At 32.5% G+C, this 17,735-nt stretch overlaps 1 long non-coding RNA gene across 1 annotated transcript in view; it reads left to right on the top strand.

Moving 5' to 3' along the window:
• Positions 1-16,357, top strand: part of LOC127734354 (uncharacterized) — a 33,202-nt gene extending 16,845 nt beyond the window's left edge. Inside the window, exons 2-3 of the long non-coding RNA XR_007997525.1 lie at positions 12,386-12,514; positions 16,261-16,357. This is a non-coding gene — a long non-coding RNA (uncharacterized LOC127734354). The remainder of the gene's footprint in view (positions 1-12,385; positions 12,515-16,260) is intronic.
• The last annotated feature ends 1,378 nt before the right edge of the window (positions 16,358-17,735 follow it).

The following is a 17,735-nucleotide window of genomic DNA, read 5'->3' as shown; positions in this document are numbered from 1 at the left end:
TTACTTCCTCATTTTTGTTGAGCCTGCGATTAACAGAAAAAGTAGGCGAGACACTGGGTTCCGCGGAACCCTTACGAATTTTTTAAGCCTAAGAGGCATGCTGGCTTTCTATCTGACAGCTTTTTATGCTTTGATATTTGTGTTTCTATGATAAATTCAAATTCTATTAACTATTTGTGAACTCTGAATATAGAGAAAAGTAGAATATCACAGAAAAAATGTGCAAAATGTGTTGTATTTAGGCCCTGGTCGAACGGCCTGTTTAATTTATGTGAAATGTGAAGAGCTTTGTACATTAAATATGTAGTCAATCATAAATATTTCACTAAATATGTAAAAAAAGGCACTTGACAATGATCTGTGCACCTTATCCATTTCATATACTACCTTTATTTTCTTCTGTAGGATAGTATGTAGTTCAAATATATGCCAGTTGAGACTAAAACTACATGCAAGTTTTCCATTGAAAAGTGAAAAAACTGTGCATCAGACCATACTGTCTGCAAAAAAAGTTGAATGCAAGAGTCATTTTGCAATTAGACATCTTGTATCATGACATCTTAGCATAGAAATGAGCAAAAAGTAACAAATTTCCATTTCTTATAGCTTCTGTATGCATTTTTATATGTAAATATGTGCTACATCCTAAATTGACTCTAAATAATGTTCAGTCTTACATAGCCTAAGACCATTTTATACTCATTTGGTATGCTTTTTGTAACTTTTCTTTCCATTTAAAGTACATTTAATATATATGGAAGATTAATTTATGGTAAAAAAACTTCAAAAACTTCAAATTGGTAGAAAAAAATGCATGTTTATGTAAGGCTCCCCTTAATTTGAAAATCTCTATTTTCAGGCACAGGCTCATATAAATTTGACTTTTGAATAATTGTAATAAATCTGATAAATCAAATGAGTGTTCAGTTGCTTTTAATACTTAAAATATTATATTTAAGAGCATTTAAAAAGCAAATTTTTGCAATATTTAAATTTTTTAAGCCCAAATCTTGATAGTTGAAATTATTTGATTTAAACGTCAAAATTAAACATTCAAATTTCAATATTAAAATGGCCATAGTTTCTATAATGTATATTCTATGGCCATGAAACTTGGCCAACTATCTTATAATTCTCTAAGCTTAGGTCATGCAAAGTTTTATTAGAATTGGTCAAGTCTTTCTATACTATTAGGTCCAAGGACACAGTTATCGTCCTTAGATTTTCGTTGTCTACAAATATAGTCCCTAGTGTGGACAGTGTATAACTTGCAAATTTTTTTCATACACTTTCCAAATTTATTTCTTTATATTTTATGCATGAAATATTAAGTAAGGGGATGAAATTACATGTTAAAAAAATTTGGTTGCTGAATCTTTATGTTAAGTAGTGATTTGGTCCAGTTAAAAAAGGTCAAAAACTAGTATGTCTGAAGCTGTCTAACTGAATTTAAGACCCCCTTAACATAGAATTGTCAATATTTTGAGTTAGAGCTGGTAGACTTTTCTATAATTTTGATATTATTTGTCCCAATAGAAGTACACTACACTGTGAAAATCTTTTTGAGATAGAGCAGGTGCGATTTTTTTAATTTGACTATATTGTCTAAAAGAAATGCACTACGAAATAACTGTGTTCTCGGGCCAGTAAGTCAAAATATCTATTTACAAAGGACATGGGGAAAGGGAAATAACTCCATTATTATTACTTTACAGATCTTTTTTGTTAATATATGCAGGGACATATAAGTCATTGATTATTATATATGTGTAATGTGTATATTTTCTATTTCATTTAGTTATCAAAATAATATATAAATATATAAGTTTTTTTTACTTTAACTTAAAACACAATAATGAGTTTCAAACATGAGACAAGGGAAGTAAATCTAAATTTTTCTGTTTCATGAGAAGTGTTCTAATTTTATGTATCATAAAACATTGATAGCAATATGTATGTAATAGTGCCTAGACTACAGTATACTTTTAAAGAGTGTATATTGCAATATACATGTAATCAATGACATTTGCAAGCAACGTAAATAAAAAATGAAAACACACTATTGTGATTTTTGTACAAAAATAAAAATAACAACTATAATAAATGCTTATTATTCTAATTGGCCTTATGATTAAAGTATATGGCTAAATGCACTGTACTATATAGCTTTTCAGTTAAATCTATAGCTGAATTATTGTGCAAGTTCAATAAGTCTACTGAGAAGTAGGTTCATCTCACTTTTGTTGGATCTCCCATTGTTAGCGTTGTGATATTGTTGACTACCGGTATAATAGTTACAGGGGTTTTGGTTTTCATTGTACATGTAGTTTTGCCTGTAAGACTGATTTTCATTGTTTTGTCGACCATATGAGTGGTTATGTCTAAAGTTTCAGTTTTGTGTTTTACTTGTAGAAATAGAAGTTTTGTACTCATTATAAGGTCTAAGTCCAAATACTGGGTTCAAATGTGTTTTTATACGACCGCGGTTGTATATTGGTATCACGTCTTCGTAGTCATCTGAAGACACTTTGGTTTCCGGACAATAACTATTGTTTAAGTGCATGGATTTCTATGAATTTTACCATAAGGTTTATGACCACAAAAGGGAGTTGGGATTGATTTTGAGGGTTATGGTCCTAACAGTTCAGGAATTAGGGGCCAAAATGGGGCCCAAATAAGCATTTTTCTAGTTTCAAGACAATAACTTGTGAAATGGTGTATGGATCTCTCTGAAATTATACCACAAGTTACCATATCACAAAGGGATGGTAAGAATTTGCTTTGGGGGGGTATGGCTCAAACTGTTTAGGAATTAGGGGCAAAAAAGGGGAAAAAAACAAGGGTTTCCAGGTTAATGGACAATTACTTAAGTACAAAACATAATTTTAAAGCAGTGTAAGGGAGGTAATTCAAACACATATTGTCAAATTACCTCCCTTACACTGCTTGTAAATTATTTATAAAGAAATGTATTGTCTTTAGGTGATTAGCTGTCAATTTATTTTTAGAAGTTACTATTTTAAAAATGTTAAATAAAGGTAATTTAATTATAGCCATGATTATGTATGTGAAGGAATTTTATTTTTAGATATTACTATTTAATGTTGCTGATGGAGGCTTTTTAATTTTAGGCATGATTATGATGTCATTTTCTATTTTAAAAATTATTTAATTTTAGCCATGATTATGTATGTGAAGGAATTTTATTTTTAGATATTACTATTTAATGTTGCTGATGAAAGTGTTTTAATTTTAGGCATGATTATGATGTCATTTTCTATTTTAATACTTTTATGATGTATTTAAATGGATTTTTATGGTTGCAAAGTCCTAGCTGTCAATTTATTTTTAGAAGTTACTTTTAAATGCTGATGAAGGAATTTTATTTTTAGATATTACTATTAAAAGTTGCTGATGAAGGTTTTTTTAATTTTAGCCATGACTATGATGTCATTTTCTATTTTAATACTTTTATGATGTATTTAAATGGGCTTTTATGGTTAAAAAAAGCATTTTTCTAGTTTCCAGACAGTAACTTGTGATTAAGTGTTATTATGGATCTCTCAAAAATTATACTATAAGGTTCCATACTACAAAGGAAAGACTGCAATTGAGTTTGATGGTTATAATGCTAAAAGGGGGATTCAAAAAGTTTTGGGGGAAGGGGGGGTTTCCAATTTTTGTCGAGCCTGCGAATTTTGTCGCAGAAAGCTCGACATAGGGATAGTGATCCAGCGGCGGTGGCGGCGTTAGCTAACTTCTTAAAAGCTTTATATTTTAGAAGCTAGAAGACCTGGATGCTTCATACTTTGTATATAGATGCCTTATGTTATGAAGTTTTCGTCTGTCATATGTCCATTGTCCTTGACCTCATTTTCATGGTTCAGTGACTACTTGAAAAAAAAGTCAACATTTTTTGTAATGTTAATTTCTTTCTTACTATGAGTAATAGGATAACTATATTTAGTATGTGCGTACCTTGCAAGGTCCTCATGCCTGTCAGACAATTTTCATTTGACCTCGACCTCATTTCATGGATCAGTGAACAAGGTTAAGTTTCCGTGGTCAAGTCTTATATCAGATACTACAAGCAGTATGTCTACTATATTTGGTACATGGAATGATTGTAAGGTGTACATTTCCAACTGGTAGGTGTCATCTGACCTTGACCTCATTTTCATGGTTCAGTGGTCAAAGTTAAGTTTTTGAGTTTTGGTCTTTTTTTCTAATACTATATGCAATAGGTCAACTATATTTGGTGTATGGAAATATTTTATGATGTACATGTCAGTCTCACAGGTTTTATTTGACCTTGACCTCATTTTCACGGTCCATTTCTCAGTGTTAAGTTTTTGTGTTTTGGTCTGTTTTTCTTCAACTATAAGCAATAGATCATCTATATTTGATGTATTGAAGGATTGTAAGGTGTATATGTCTGTCTGGCAGGTATCATCTGTCCTTGACCTCATTTTCATGGTTCATTGGTCAATGTTAAGTTTTCATGGTTAAGTTTGTTTCTTAGATACTATAAGCAATATATGTCAACTATATTTAATGCCTAAATTGATTGTAAGGTATACATGTCTGTCTGGCATGGTTCATCTGACCTTGACCTCATTTTCATAGTTCATTGGTCAATGTTAAGTTTTCTTGTTTAAGACTGTTTCTTAGAAACAATAAGCAAAAGGTCAACTATATTTGGTTTATTGAATGATTGTAAGGTGTACATGTATTTCTCATTTGGTTTGTCTGACCTTGACTTCATTTTCTTGGATCATGTTAAGTTTATGTGTTACTTGTAGTAAAGCTTTGTATTTAGGACTATCAACATAAAATCAATGGTTAGTAAAGAAGGCAAGACATTTCAGCGTGTGCACTCTTGTTTTTTAAAAGGGTTCATATTTTTTTTCAAAATTTTCAAAATTTCAAATTTTTGAAAAGTTTCAAGAAGAAATCTTCAATTGCACGGTATTGCGCATTAGATTTGTAAGATCTTTGACCACATTTATTTTGTGTCAGAAACCTATATTATGTCAAAATTTGATCACAATCCAAAGTCAGATAGTATCAAGCTTGAATATTGTGTCCAAATTTGCCCCAACTGTTCAGGGTTCGACCACTGCGGTCGTATCAGGTTGCGCTCAGCGAAGCATTTTATTAAGATTCTGACGAGGCATATTTTGCCTGATTGATTAAAATGAATGCCATCCTCTTGAAAAATGGAGGTGTTAATACCACTTATGCCATTGTTCAAAATGAATTTAACATCTGATTGATTTTTGCAATATTTCTTTATTTCTTCATTGAATTATTTTGCTTTTTGTCAAGTCTGCGACTTTTGTCGCAAAAGCGAGACATAGCAATCCTACATTCCGTTGTCTGCGGCGTCCACAAATATTCACTCTGTGGTTAAAGTTTTTGAAATTTTAATAACTTTCTTAAACTATACAGAACAGAAGCTTGTTTATGATCATACAATAGTATCCAGAAGTAAATTTCGTAAAAAAACAAAATCAGGTTTATCTTTATTTTACTTATAAATGGACTTAGTTTTTCTGCCAGTTAACATTACATTCACTCTGTGGTTAAAGTTTTTAAAATTTTAATTACTTTCTTAAAATATCCTGGATTTCTACCAAACTTGGACAGAAGCTTGTTTATGATCAAAAGCTAGTATCTAGAAGGAAATTTTGTAAAAAATTATTTCCTGTTTCCCCATATATTACTTATAAATGGACTTAGTTTTTCTTCCAGTTAACATTGCATACAGTCTGCAGTTAAAGTTTTTAAAACATTTATTAGATTCATAAACCATCCTGGATTTTTACCAAACTGAATGGACAGAAGCTACTTACAATCAAAAGATAGTATCTAGAGGAAAATGTAAAAATTATCTTCTTTATCATTATGTTTCAACTCTTTTATAAATCTATAGATTTGATTGCATACTGTATTCATTTTTTACAAGCATAACTTTTTTCATACATTTCAAACATTTTATTTCATTAACTGTAAATCTATTATGTGCATTCCGTGGAACCCTTACGAATTTTTATTTGTTGAAACAGGGCTGTTTCACACGATCAAATGTTGGTAAAACATGTATGTCGGAACGAGTATGACTGTTTTTTGTGTTTTCTATAAGGTTTTTCATTTCATTTTCACATACAGTAGTTGTTTTGATACTCAAGTCATTGCTTCCTACACCTAAGACAATATGTCTGGTGTCTTTGTTGGTTGTTTCAAGAATAGTCTCCCCTGCACCTTTATTTTATTCTTCTTTCCTGGTCCAAGAACCTTGATTTTGGATTGTATGTTTCTGTACAGTTTGGTTGCCAAAAATAATAGACCATTTCCATGAGAGTCAATAATTATTTCTAGATCTTGAGCATACCTGTATGGTTTTTCTTTCGGAATACTGTTATCATCATCTTTCTTTACTTTTTGTTCATCTCTGATTTTTTCATGCATACTGTTATCATCATCTTTCTTTACTTTTTGTTCATCTCTGATTTTTTCACTTATATCTGTCATGTCATCATTTTGTGTTGTAAGCCCTGTAAATCGGTTGTGTGTGCTTATGGTTGCCTCGTATTCAATTTCGGGTACATGTATCTCATGAAGTTGCTTTTCAAGATCAGATAGTTTCTTGTTTAAAAACTGATTTTGCTCCTCAAAAGCCTCGTTTTGTGTTCTAAGTTTTGAGTTTGACGACTCCAAATTTGTCAACGCTTTCTTTAAGTCAGAATTTTCCTTTAATGTGACAGTACTAGTGTAAGTAACTTCGTTTCTTTGTAAATTTATTTTTGTCAAAATTGACTTTTCAAAGTTCAAGTTTCTTGTCAAGGACGGCTGAACTTGCAAATTGTTTCTTCATCTGATTAGATGATATAACACAAGACCATGAAGCTCTTTTTCTAATTTTTGTTGATTTCCTTTCAGGTCATCAAGATTTTGATTTAGTTTTAACATTTTGCTATCATAGTTATTGTTATCTGTAGGGTTGTCACCTTTTAAGCCTGCACAGGTGTTTGACACTTCACATAGTTTACTCTCTAATAGTTGCAATGATGCAAGAATATTTTCAGTAGATCATGTTTATTTATCACACAGTATCATGTGTTCTTGGTGTTACAATTCTAGGGGTTGACATTTTCATAGGTTTTGTCTCACTTTGACTCAACTCCCTCAGGCAAAGTTGACCTTAGATGGATTTGGCTATTTGTTTTAGGTATTTTTGTCATATAGCTCTTCAACTGTTCCGGTACTTATAATTATAATATACATCCTTCGGATTTCAAATGTTTGGCTTTGAGCGTTCCTGATGAAGGAAAATCCAGAAAAGCGCTTTGGACGCATGAAATTATTAAACGTGTTGTTTTCAATTTTTTTGGTCTAATTGTGTTATGAAGTCAGCAGTGTATTCTGTGTTGGATGCATCAAGAAGACTATTATGTGTTCACGATTTGTGACTGTATTATTGTCTAGTTTAAAATGATTGTCTAGTATTGATTAAAGATATTGGAACTCTGTTTTTGTCCATGATAAATAATGTGTTCCTTGAACTAATATGAGAAAGTTTTGGATATAAATGAAATGTAAGTAGTTTGTTTGAGTCAGTATTTATTTCATCTTCAGTGCCCTTGAAAATTGTATAAATATTTCACCTATGTTGCCCTCTTTAGTATTTTCCTTGTCTGTCCACTTGCAAGTAAAGTTGTTATTAGAGCCCAAAATTGGGAATGGTAGCGAAAAGCGAAAGTTTTTATCCAAAGCAGAAACCGACCTTTTGATTCAACTCGGAATGCTACCATGCGTGCAGCTGGCCTGTACAAGTCGTGATCAAGTTTTTCAAAAGGTGCATTGATAGCAATGCCTGTTGGTGGTTTTGGTTGATCAGGCAACTTAAACTTAATAAATTCTGACCCAAAGATTGGAATGATGAGTAACACTCTCAACGGCAATTTTAGGTACCGGTAGATCGTCAAAAATTAAAACGCCATATTATTGTTAGTTGTCTTGCCTTGACGGAGTCAAAAAGCGAGACATAGGTATGCTGTTTCCGGCGTCGCCGTTGGCGGCAGCGGCGTCAACAATGTATTAGTTTGTGATTAGGTCTAGTTCATGGTGAACCACTAGTGGTAGGTCAATGATATTTGGTGTTCAGTTGTATAAGCATTGGCATATCTCATTTCCATGGAGATTATTTGGCTCCGCCCCCTTAGTCATGGTCTATAGACTCTGAAAATTTTGCTAAGTTAACATGTATTAGTTTGTGATTAGGTCAGTTCAAGGGGAACCATTAGTGGTAGGCCAATGTTAATTGGTGTTCAGTTGTATAAGCATTACCACATCTCATTTCCATGGAGAATACTGGCCCTGCCCCCTCAGTCATGGTCTATTGACTTTGAAACTTTTTCTTAGTTGACATGTTACAGTATTAGTTTGTGATTAGATCAGTATAAGATGAACTGCTAATGTTAAGTCAATGATATTTGGTATGCAAATGTATTGGCATTTGCACTAGTATCGTTTCCATGGAGATTATATAGCCCCACCCCTGATCATGGTTCATTGACTTTGAAACTTTTACATAGTTTACAAGTTAATGTTTGTGTGTTGGTTTGTTTAAAGGGAACGACTTATGATAAGTCAATGGTATTTGGTATGCAGTTGTATTAGCATTGGCACATCTCATTCCATGGAGATTGTTTAGCCATGTACCTTCAGTCATGGTTCATTGACTTTGAATATTTGCATAACTTACATGTTAAAGTATTGCTATTTTAATTTCAACATTTGCATTATCAAAATTACAAAAAGGTGAGACATATCTCTGTGATAACAGTTTATTTTTACAATGACGTGACAAGTTTTGGGTCAAAGAATGTATATAATGGGCACGATGGCGATAATTGCCATGGCTGTTGTGGTGGATGCTAACAGTATAAGGAGTCTTTATATATTACTTGGAACCATTCCCTGAACATTTGTCCTTCTATATTTAGGAATTGTTTATCATAGTTTGTCTATTATTAAAATGCACATGTTCCTCAACCGGAACCTTAAGTAATATTGTCCTCAACCGTAACTGGAAGTAATATTGATGGACTTATTATCTTCTTTATTATTAAAAATAAGTGGACCCCTTTTTTAGAAAAGTTGTTTCAAAAATAATGAATTTTTCCATTTTAAGTTAAAAAATTCGTAAGGGTTCCGCGGAACCCGGCCAGTGTCTCGCCTACTTTTTCTGTTAATCGCAGGCTCAACAAAAATCAGGAAGTAAATCAATAAAAATGTTCCTCTTGATACTATCTTTTGATTGTAAAAAGCTTCTGTCCAAGTTTGGTAAAAATCCAGGATAGTTTATGAATCTAATAAATGTTTAAAAACTTTAACTGCAGACTGCATGAATGTAATGTTAACTGGAAGAAAACAAAAATTTCCTTCTAGATACTAGCATTTGATCATAAACAAGCTTCTGTCCAAGTTTGGTACAAATCCAAAATAGTATAAGAAAGTTATTAAAATTTTAAAAACTTTAACCACAGAGTGAATGTGTTGTTTCCTGGCAGAAAATGTAAGTCCATTTAAAAGTAAAATACGGAAAAAATGGATTTATTTTTTTACAAAATTTCCTTCTAGATACTAGCTTTTGATCATAAACAAGCTTCTGTCCAAGTTTGGTACAAATCCAAAATAGTATAAGAAAGTTATTAAAATTTTAAAAACTTTAACCACAGAGTGAATGTGTTGTTTCCTGGCAGAAAATCTAAGTCCATTTAACAGTAAAATAAGGAAAAAATGGATTTTTTTTTTTTACAAAATTTCCTTCTAGATACTATCTTATGATCATAAACAAGCTTCTGTCCAAGTTTGGTAGAAACCCAGGATAGTTTAAGAAAGTTATTAAAATTTTAAAAACTTTAACCACAGAGTGAATGTAATATTTCCCGGCAGAAAAACCTAAGTCCATTTATAAGTAAAATAAGGAAAAAATGGAATTTTATTTTTACAAAATTTACTTCTGGATACTATCTTATGATCATAAACAAGCTTCTGTCCAAGTTTGGTAGAAATCCAGGATAGTTTAAGAAAGTTATTAAAATTTCAAAACTTTAACCACAGAGTGAATATTTGTGGACGCCGCCGCTGTGACGCCGACGGAATGTAGGATCGCTATGTCTCGCTTTTTTTACTAAAGTCTAAGGCTCGACAAAAAGCTAAGATGTTCTTTTTTCTTTTCTACAACAGCAAAATGACCCCTTGTCTGGGGGACAGTCCCTCATTTAAGGGATATCCCTCATTTGGAGGGTTGTTCCCAACCTGATAAATTATATTTATAAATCAAGTTAATTAGGTCACAAGGTGTACGTTAATGATAAAGTGATAAAAGATAAAAATGAACTCGACGAATGCAGGAGTGACTTATTCATAAAAAAGAGTCCTGTACGTATCTTCATAAAAAATGTCCTGTAACACACCCCTTATTGTACTGTTTTTCTATAGCTATGCTGGGGGCAAAGTTGCACAACTTACATGATTTATATTAAAACTTTTCCCTTCAGGGGAATGTTTTATTATCTGAACAAAATTCTGTTACATAATTTGGTGAAATACCTTTGTCAGGTTAAATTATTTTTGTACACAGCTATAGTTACTCAAGTGTGAAGTGAGTAGATGTGATGAACAGATTTATTACCTTTATGATCATGTGATCAAAAGGTTAGAATTTGACTCCAAATTAGTTTGTCATCTTTCCTTGAATAAAGACATGGATTATTTCTTTAGAACTTTGTTGGTACACCAAATGTGTTCAGAGGTTTATGAGGAGTTTAAGGTATTATTTAGTTTTAATTATTCGCTTCAATGCAATCACTTTGGGATTTGAAAGCTTTTAGTTCTAGAAAACTACTTTTGTAGAATCAAAAAGATTTCACAAAATTTTCATGCAGAATTAAAGGTTGGATGTGAAATAAAAATTCGTAAGGGTTCCGCGGAACCCAGTGTCTCGCCTACTTTTGCTGTTAATCGCAGGCTCAACAAAAATGAGGAAAAAAATAAATAAAAATATTCCTCTCTATACTATCTTTTGATTGTTAGTAGCTTCTGTCCAAGTTTGGTAAAAATCCAGGATAGTTTATAAATCTAATAAATGTTTTAAAAACTTAAACTGCAGACTGTATGTAATGTTAACTGGAAGAAAAACAAAGTCCATTTATAAGTAAAATACGGAAAAAATCAAACAAAATTTTAACAAAATTTCCTTCTAGATACTAGCTTTTAATCATAAACAAGCTTCTGTCCAAGTTTGGTACAAATCCAGGATAGTTTAAGAAAGTTGTTAAAATTTTAAAAACTTTAACCACTGAGTGAATGTTATGTTAACTGGCAGAAAAACTAAGTCCATTTATAAGTAAAATACGGAAAAAATGGATTTTTTTTTTTTACAAAATTTACTTCTGGATACTATCTTATGATCATAAACAAGCTTCTTTCCATGTTTGGTAGAAATCCAGGATAGTTTAAGAAAGTTATTAAAATTTCAAAAACTTCAACCACAGAGTGAATGTAATGTTTCTTGGCAGAAAAACTAAGTCCATTTATAAGTAAAATACGGAAAAATGGATTTTTTTTTTTACAAAATTTACTTCTGGATACTATCTTATGATCATAAACAAGCTTCTTTCCAAGTTTGGTAGAAATCCAGGATAGTTTAAGAAAGTTATTAAAATTTCAAAAACTTTAACCACAGAGTGAATGTAATGTTTCTTGGCAGAAAAACTAAGTCCATTTATAAGTAAAATACGGAAAAAATAGAATTTTTTTTTACAAAATTTACTTTTGAATATTATCTTATGATCATAAACAAGCTTCTGTCAAAGTTTGGTAGAAATCCAGGATAGTTTAAGAAAGTTATTAAAATTTCAAAAACTTTAACCACAGAGTGAATATTTGTGGACGCCGCCGACGACGACGACGCCGACGGAATGTAGGATCGCTATGTCTCGCTTTTTTCGACAAAAGTCGAAGGCTCGACAAAAATGATAATGATGACTTTACATTTGTTTATATATTGGAGAATTTTGTAAAACACTCTTCAAAATGTCTGTACATGCCTTCAAGTTTACAAGTTTTGCAAAAGCAGATGCTGATTTAAGGGGGTGCGCCTTCACCTTATGTAGCTACATTTATGGGCCCCCCTTTTCAAAATCCTGGATCTGAAATCCTTATATTTATTTATATTTCTAGGGTTATTTGACATAATGAAAATCGGAATGTATTGAGGTGAGTTTGACTTCTCTCATCAGCAAGTAGATTGTTCTAGTCTACTGGTATGTAAAAATTTTCATGACCTGTTTTAATATTAAATGTTTCTTTTCAGTTCTTGGAGTACTTATAATGAACTTGCAGTCATCTAACTTTGTATTCAGATGCATTTAGGATAGCCAGACATTATTACAACTGCATTATATTGACTTTCAACAATGGTAGACCCAGTGTTATAATACAGGTATAATAGTTAATAGTAAATAAAAAAAAAAACTTTTACAAACCCTGGTTTTTGTCGAGCCTGCGACTTTTGTCGCAGAAAGCTAGACATAGGGATAGTGATCTGGCGGCGGCGGCGGCGTTAACTAACTTCTTAAAAGCTTAATATTTCAGAAGGTAGAAGACCTGGATGCTTCATACTTTGTATATTAGATGCCTTATGATATGAAGTTTCCATCTGTGATATGTCCATTGTCCTTGATCTCATTTTCATGGTTCAGTGACTACTTGAAAAAAAAGTTGATTTTTTGTAATGTTAATTTCTCTCTTATTATGAGTAATAGGATAACTATATTTGGTATGTGCATACCTTGCAAGGTCCTCATGCCTGTCAGACATTCTCACTTGACCTTGACCTCAACCTCATTTCATGGATCAGTAAACAAGGTTAAGTTTTCGTGGTAAAGTCCATATCTGAGATACTATAAGCAATAGGTCTACTATATTTGGTGTATGTTATGATTGTAAGATGTCCAACTGGCAGGTGTCATCTGACTTTGACCTCATTTTTATGGTTCAGTGGTCATAGTTTAGTTTTGGTGTTTTGGTCTGTTTTTCTAATACTGTATGCAAAATGTCAACTGTATTTGGTGTATGGAAATATTTTACGATGTTCATGTCAAGTCTGGCAGGTTTTATTTTACCTTGACCTCATTTACACGGTTCATTAATCAATGTTAAGTTTTTGTGTTTTGGTTTGATTTTCTAATATATTCTGTATGCAGTAGGTCAACTATATTTGGTGTATTGAAATATTTTACGATGTACATGTCAGTCTGGCATGTTTTTATTTGACCTTGACCTCATTTTCACGGTTCATTGCTAAATGTTAAGTTTTTGTGTTTTGGTCTGTTTTTCTAATACTGTATGCAGTAGGTCAACTATATTTGGTGTATGGAATGATTGTAAGGTGTATATGTCTGTCTGGCAGGTATCATCTGACCTTCACCTCATTTTCATGGTTGATTGGTCAATGTTCAGTTTTCCTGGTTAACTTTTTTTCTTAGATACCTTAAGCAATAGCTCAACTATATTTGATGCATGGAATGATTTTAAGGTGTACATGTCTGTCTGGCAGGGTTCAAATGACCTTGACTTTATTTTCATGGTTCATTGGTCAGTATAGAATTTCCATGGTTTGGTCTGTTTCTTTTATACTATAAGCAATAGGTCATCTATATTCTGTGTATGGAGGGATTGTATTAAAGGTGTACATATATTTCCGGCTTGGTTTATCTGACCTTGACCTCATTTTCTTGGATCAAAAATGTTAATGTGATACTTGTAGTAAAACTTTATATGTAGGACTATCAACATAAAATCAATGGTCATTATACCTAAATATTACACATATGTACTTTCACGGTAATACAATCTGTCAGTACCTATAGTTTGGCATTGCACAATGTCATGTTTTTCTCTGACTGTTAATGATGTCTTTACCCTTAATCATTTGGATATTGGATGTGTACTGATTGATATTTAAGCCTTAGATACATGATTTTTATGCCCCATTTATGGGCCTTATGTTTTTTGGTCTGTGCATCCGTTTGTTCTTTCTTTCGTTATTCTGTCTGTTCGTTCGTCTGTCTGTTCGTTCATCTGTCTGTTCGTTCGTCCGTCTGTCCCGCTTCAGGTTAAAGTTTTTGGTCAAGGTAGTTTTTGATGAAGTTGAAGTCCAATCAACTTGAAACTTAGTACACATGTTCCTTATGTTATTTTTTTTTTATTATTAGTTGTTATTGGCTTTGAACTAGCTGTCAGTAACTGCGAGTACTCTCAGATCTGTACTTTGTGTCTTTTTGTTTTTAGGATGTATAAGTACCCGTTTAAGTCTACTTTGTGTTTTTGTTAGATGTATTTCTATTTGTATCAATCTGATAGGTAAAGCCTTTTTATACGACCGCAAAAAAAATTTGCAGTTGTATATTGGTATGACGTTGTCGTCGTCGTCCCAAGACACATTGGTTTTCACACTCTAACTTTAGTTTAAGTGAATGGATCTTTATGAAATTTTACCATAAGGTTCAATACCACAAAAGGAAGGTTGGGATTGATTTTGGGGGTTATGGTACCAACAGTTAAGGAATAAGGGGCCAAAAGGGGCCAAAAATAAGCATTTTTGTAACTTCCAGACATTACTTGTGTGTTAGTGTATGGATCTCTCTGACATTGTACCACAAGGTTCCATATCACGAAGGGAATGCTGGTATTGATTTTGGGGGTAATTGCCTCAAAATTATAGGAATTAGGGGCCAAAAAAGGGACAAAAAACAAGCATTTTTCTAGTTTCATGACAATAAGTGTATGGATCTTTCTGGAATTGTACTACAAGGTTCCATATCACAAAGGAAAAGCTGGAATTAAGTTTGGGGGTAATTGCCCAAAACGTTTAGGAATAAGGGGCCAAAAAGGGACAAAAAAATAAGCATTTTTCTAGTTTTCAGACAATAACTTGTGTTCAAGTGTATGGATCTCTCTGAAATTGTACTGCAAGGTACCATACCACAAATTGGGGTTGATTTTGGGGGTAATTGCCTCAAAATTATAGGAATTAGGGGCCAAAAAAGAGGCAAAAAACAAGCATTTTTCTAGTTTCAGGACAATAACTTGTGTGTAAGTGTATGGATCTTTATGAAATTGTTCTACAAGGTTCCATATCACAAAGGAAAAGCTGGAATTGAGTTTGGGGGTAATTGCCTTAAACGTTTAGGAATTTGGGGCCAAAAAGGGGCCAAAAAACAAGCATTTTTCTAGTTTCCAGACAATAACTTGTGTTCAAGTGTATGGATCTCTCTGAAATTGTACTGCAAGGTACCATACCACAAAGGGAAGGCTGGGATTGAGTTTGGGGGTGATGAATCATAAGGGGGTTCAAAAAAAGGGGGGGGGGTTCCTTTTTTTCCTTTTTTTTTCTTTAAAATTTTCCATTTTAAATTGGTTATTTCTGATTTATATATAAAAGCAAATAGTAATGATATGGTTTGAATAGGTAAATTAAAAAATTTTAATTTCTTAGACCACATTCATTCTGTGTCAGAAACCTATGCTGTGTCAAATATTTAATCACAATCCAAATTCAGTGCTGTATCAAGCTTGAATGTTGTGTCCATACTTGCCCCAACTGTTCAGGTTTCAACCTCTGTGGTCGTATCAAGCTGTGCCCAGTGGAGCATTTTATTCTCCATCTGATGGGTAAAGCCTTTTTCAACTGATTTTTATAGTTTGTTCTTATGTTGTACTGTTACACCTCTGTCCCAGGTTAAGGGGAGTGTTGAACACTTACAAACATGTTTAACCCCGACACATTTCATTCTTTATGTGCCTGTCACAAGTCAGGAGCCTGAAAGTTCAGTGGTTGTCCTTGGTTCATTTTTGTCATATTTGTTTTTATGTAAACTGTTTTGTTATAAATTAGGCTGTTAGTTTTCTCAATTGAATTATTTCATATTTTTAGTGTCTGAGGGCCTTTTAAACCCGACCATCATGATTTATGGTTATCTCATTGTAAAAGGCTGTACAGTTGCCTATAATGACTTACATCTACTTCATTTGAACTTTGGTGGATAGTTGTCTCATCATACCACATCTCCTTATTTTTATATGAATGTGTTAGATTGAATAAACATTAATTTTATAAAGAACTATAAATAAAATAAAGTTTTAAGTTTCCATCCTTAAATATTTTATACTTATCTGATATTTTAGAGGAACCCAACAACTGAACAGAGCAGAACAGTATTCAATGACCTTGAAGAGCAAGCAATGTGTACAGTAAAACAACTATCTTTGTAGTTACCAAAGGGTATGGTATTGTAACGAAATGTTTGTCCCCTGAATTGCAACTTGTTTCCCCTAAAATTGTGTGATGACGTTGTTTAAATCTTACCGATAATTGACTTTTCTTATTATATATTTCTTGTATAACTATGTTTAAAGATTGTTAACTCTAAAACTTTTTATTATTCTTGCCTATGTTTTTACATAGGAACACCTGTGCATGGTGTACTTAAAATGACGTACAATGACGTCATTACCTATTTTGGTAATCACCAGTTCCGGTTTTGGTAATTTAGGTATTTTTCGAAATGGTCAATGGTAAACCAAAATGGTAAATGGTAAACCAAATCGGTAAATTGGTTTACCTAAGTATAATTACGGCGGAGAATACAGATAAGTCTTCAGCACGATTTTACCCTGGGCAAGTAACACACGTTAATTCCAAGCGATTTTGATATACGTACAGATACCATGTACCATACCAAGTAGTAACCAGACAGCCAACACTATCACAATGTCCGAGGAGACGACGTCCGTATAATGTGGGTTTGTTAATTCCTTTACGAGTTACATTTAGAGAATAACTTCTCGAGAGAAACTTTATCTTTTGGCATTGAATTTGATCTACCATTTGCTGATTACCAAACTACAATAAGTAAACTTTCAGGGTATATTTTTCCGCTATTCATTTTCTTTAATTCACGATAGAAGGTTAATAAAGAATTAATCTGTTAGACTAGAATACTGTTAAGTTATCTAATATTTATATGTATTGTTGATATTTAATGCATCTTAAAGTTAATACAAGTTGATTTTTATTTAACGAGTCTGTTATTCTTACAAACATCGAGAGTTACCATACAAAAACCTATACTCCAATCTACCCTTTTATATCCGAGTCATTACCTTACCAGAGGAACCAGCCTTACCAGTATGTATTCAGAATACCAGAGTACCACATAGTACCACGATACCAGAGTACCACGCTACCAAAGAAGGGTCACCAGTTATAACTTTTATTTCTTATATACTCGTACTCAACAAACACATTTTTATAGCAACGCACTAAGGGATAAACATTTATAGTTTAACACTAAGGCCCGACCGCTCGGTTTTCGTTACAGTATAATAGGTCCTTATGATATTTTTTGACTATTTGAGGACCATCTATGTTCAATAAATATCATAAGGACCTAAGAGCTATTGTTCCGCAGCTATAAATAATATGGTTGGTTGATCTATTTCATTTTATATATTTTTATGTGTATTGTATATGTATTTATTTTTTATATAGGTTGCTTCAAAGAATTGATGGTAAGGTAGCTGCGGAATCGTAGCTATTAGGTCTTTATGATATTTTTTGACTATTTGAGGACCATCTATGTTCAATAACTATCATAAAG

This window comes from Mytilus californianus, unplaced genomic scaffold (assembly GCF_021869535.1).
Source record: "Mytilus californianus isolate M0D057914Y unplaced genomic scaffold, xbMytCali1.0.p SCAF_3, whole genome shotgun sequence".
Lineage (NCBI taxonomy): Eukaryota > Metazoa > Mollusca > Bivalvia > Mytilida > Mytilidae > Mytilus > Mytilus californianus.
This window is presented reverse-complemented; position numbering and strand designations above follow the sequence as displayed.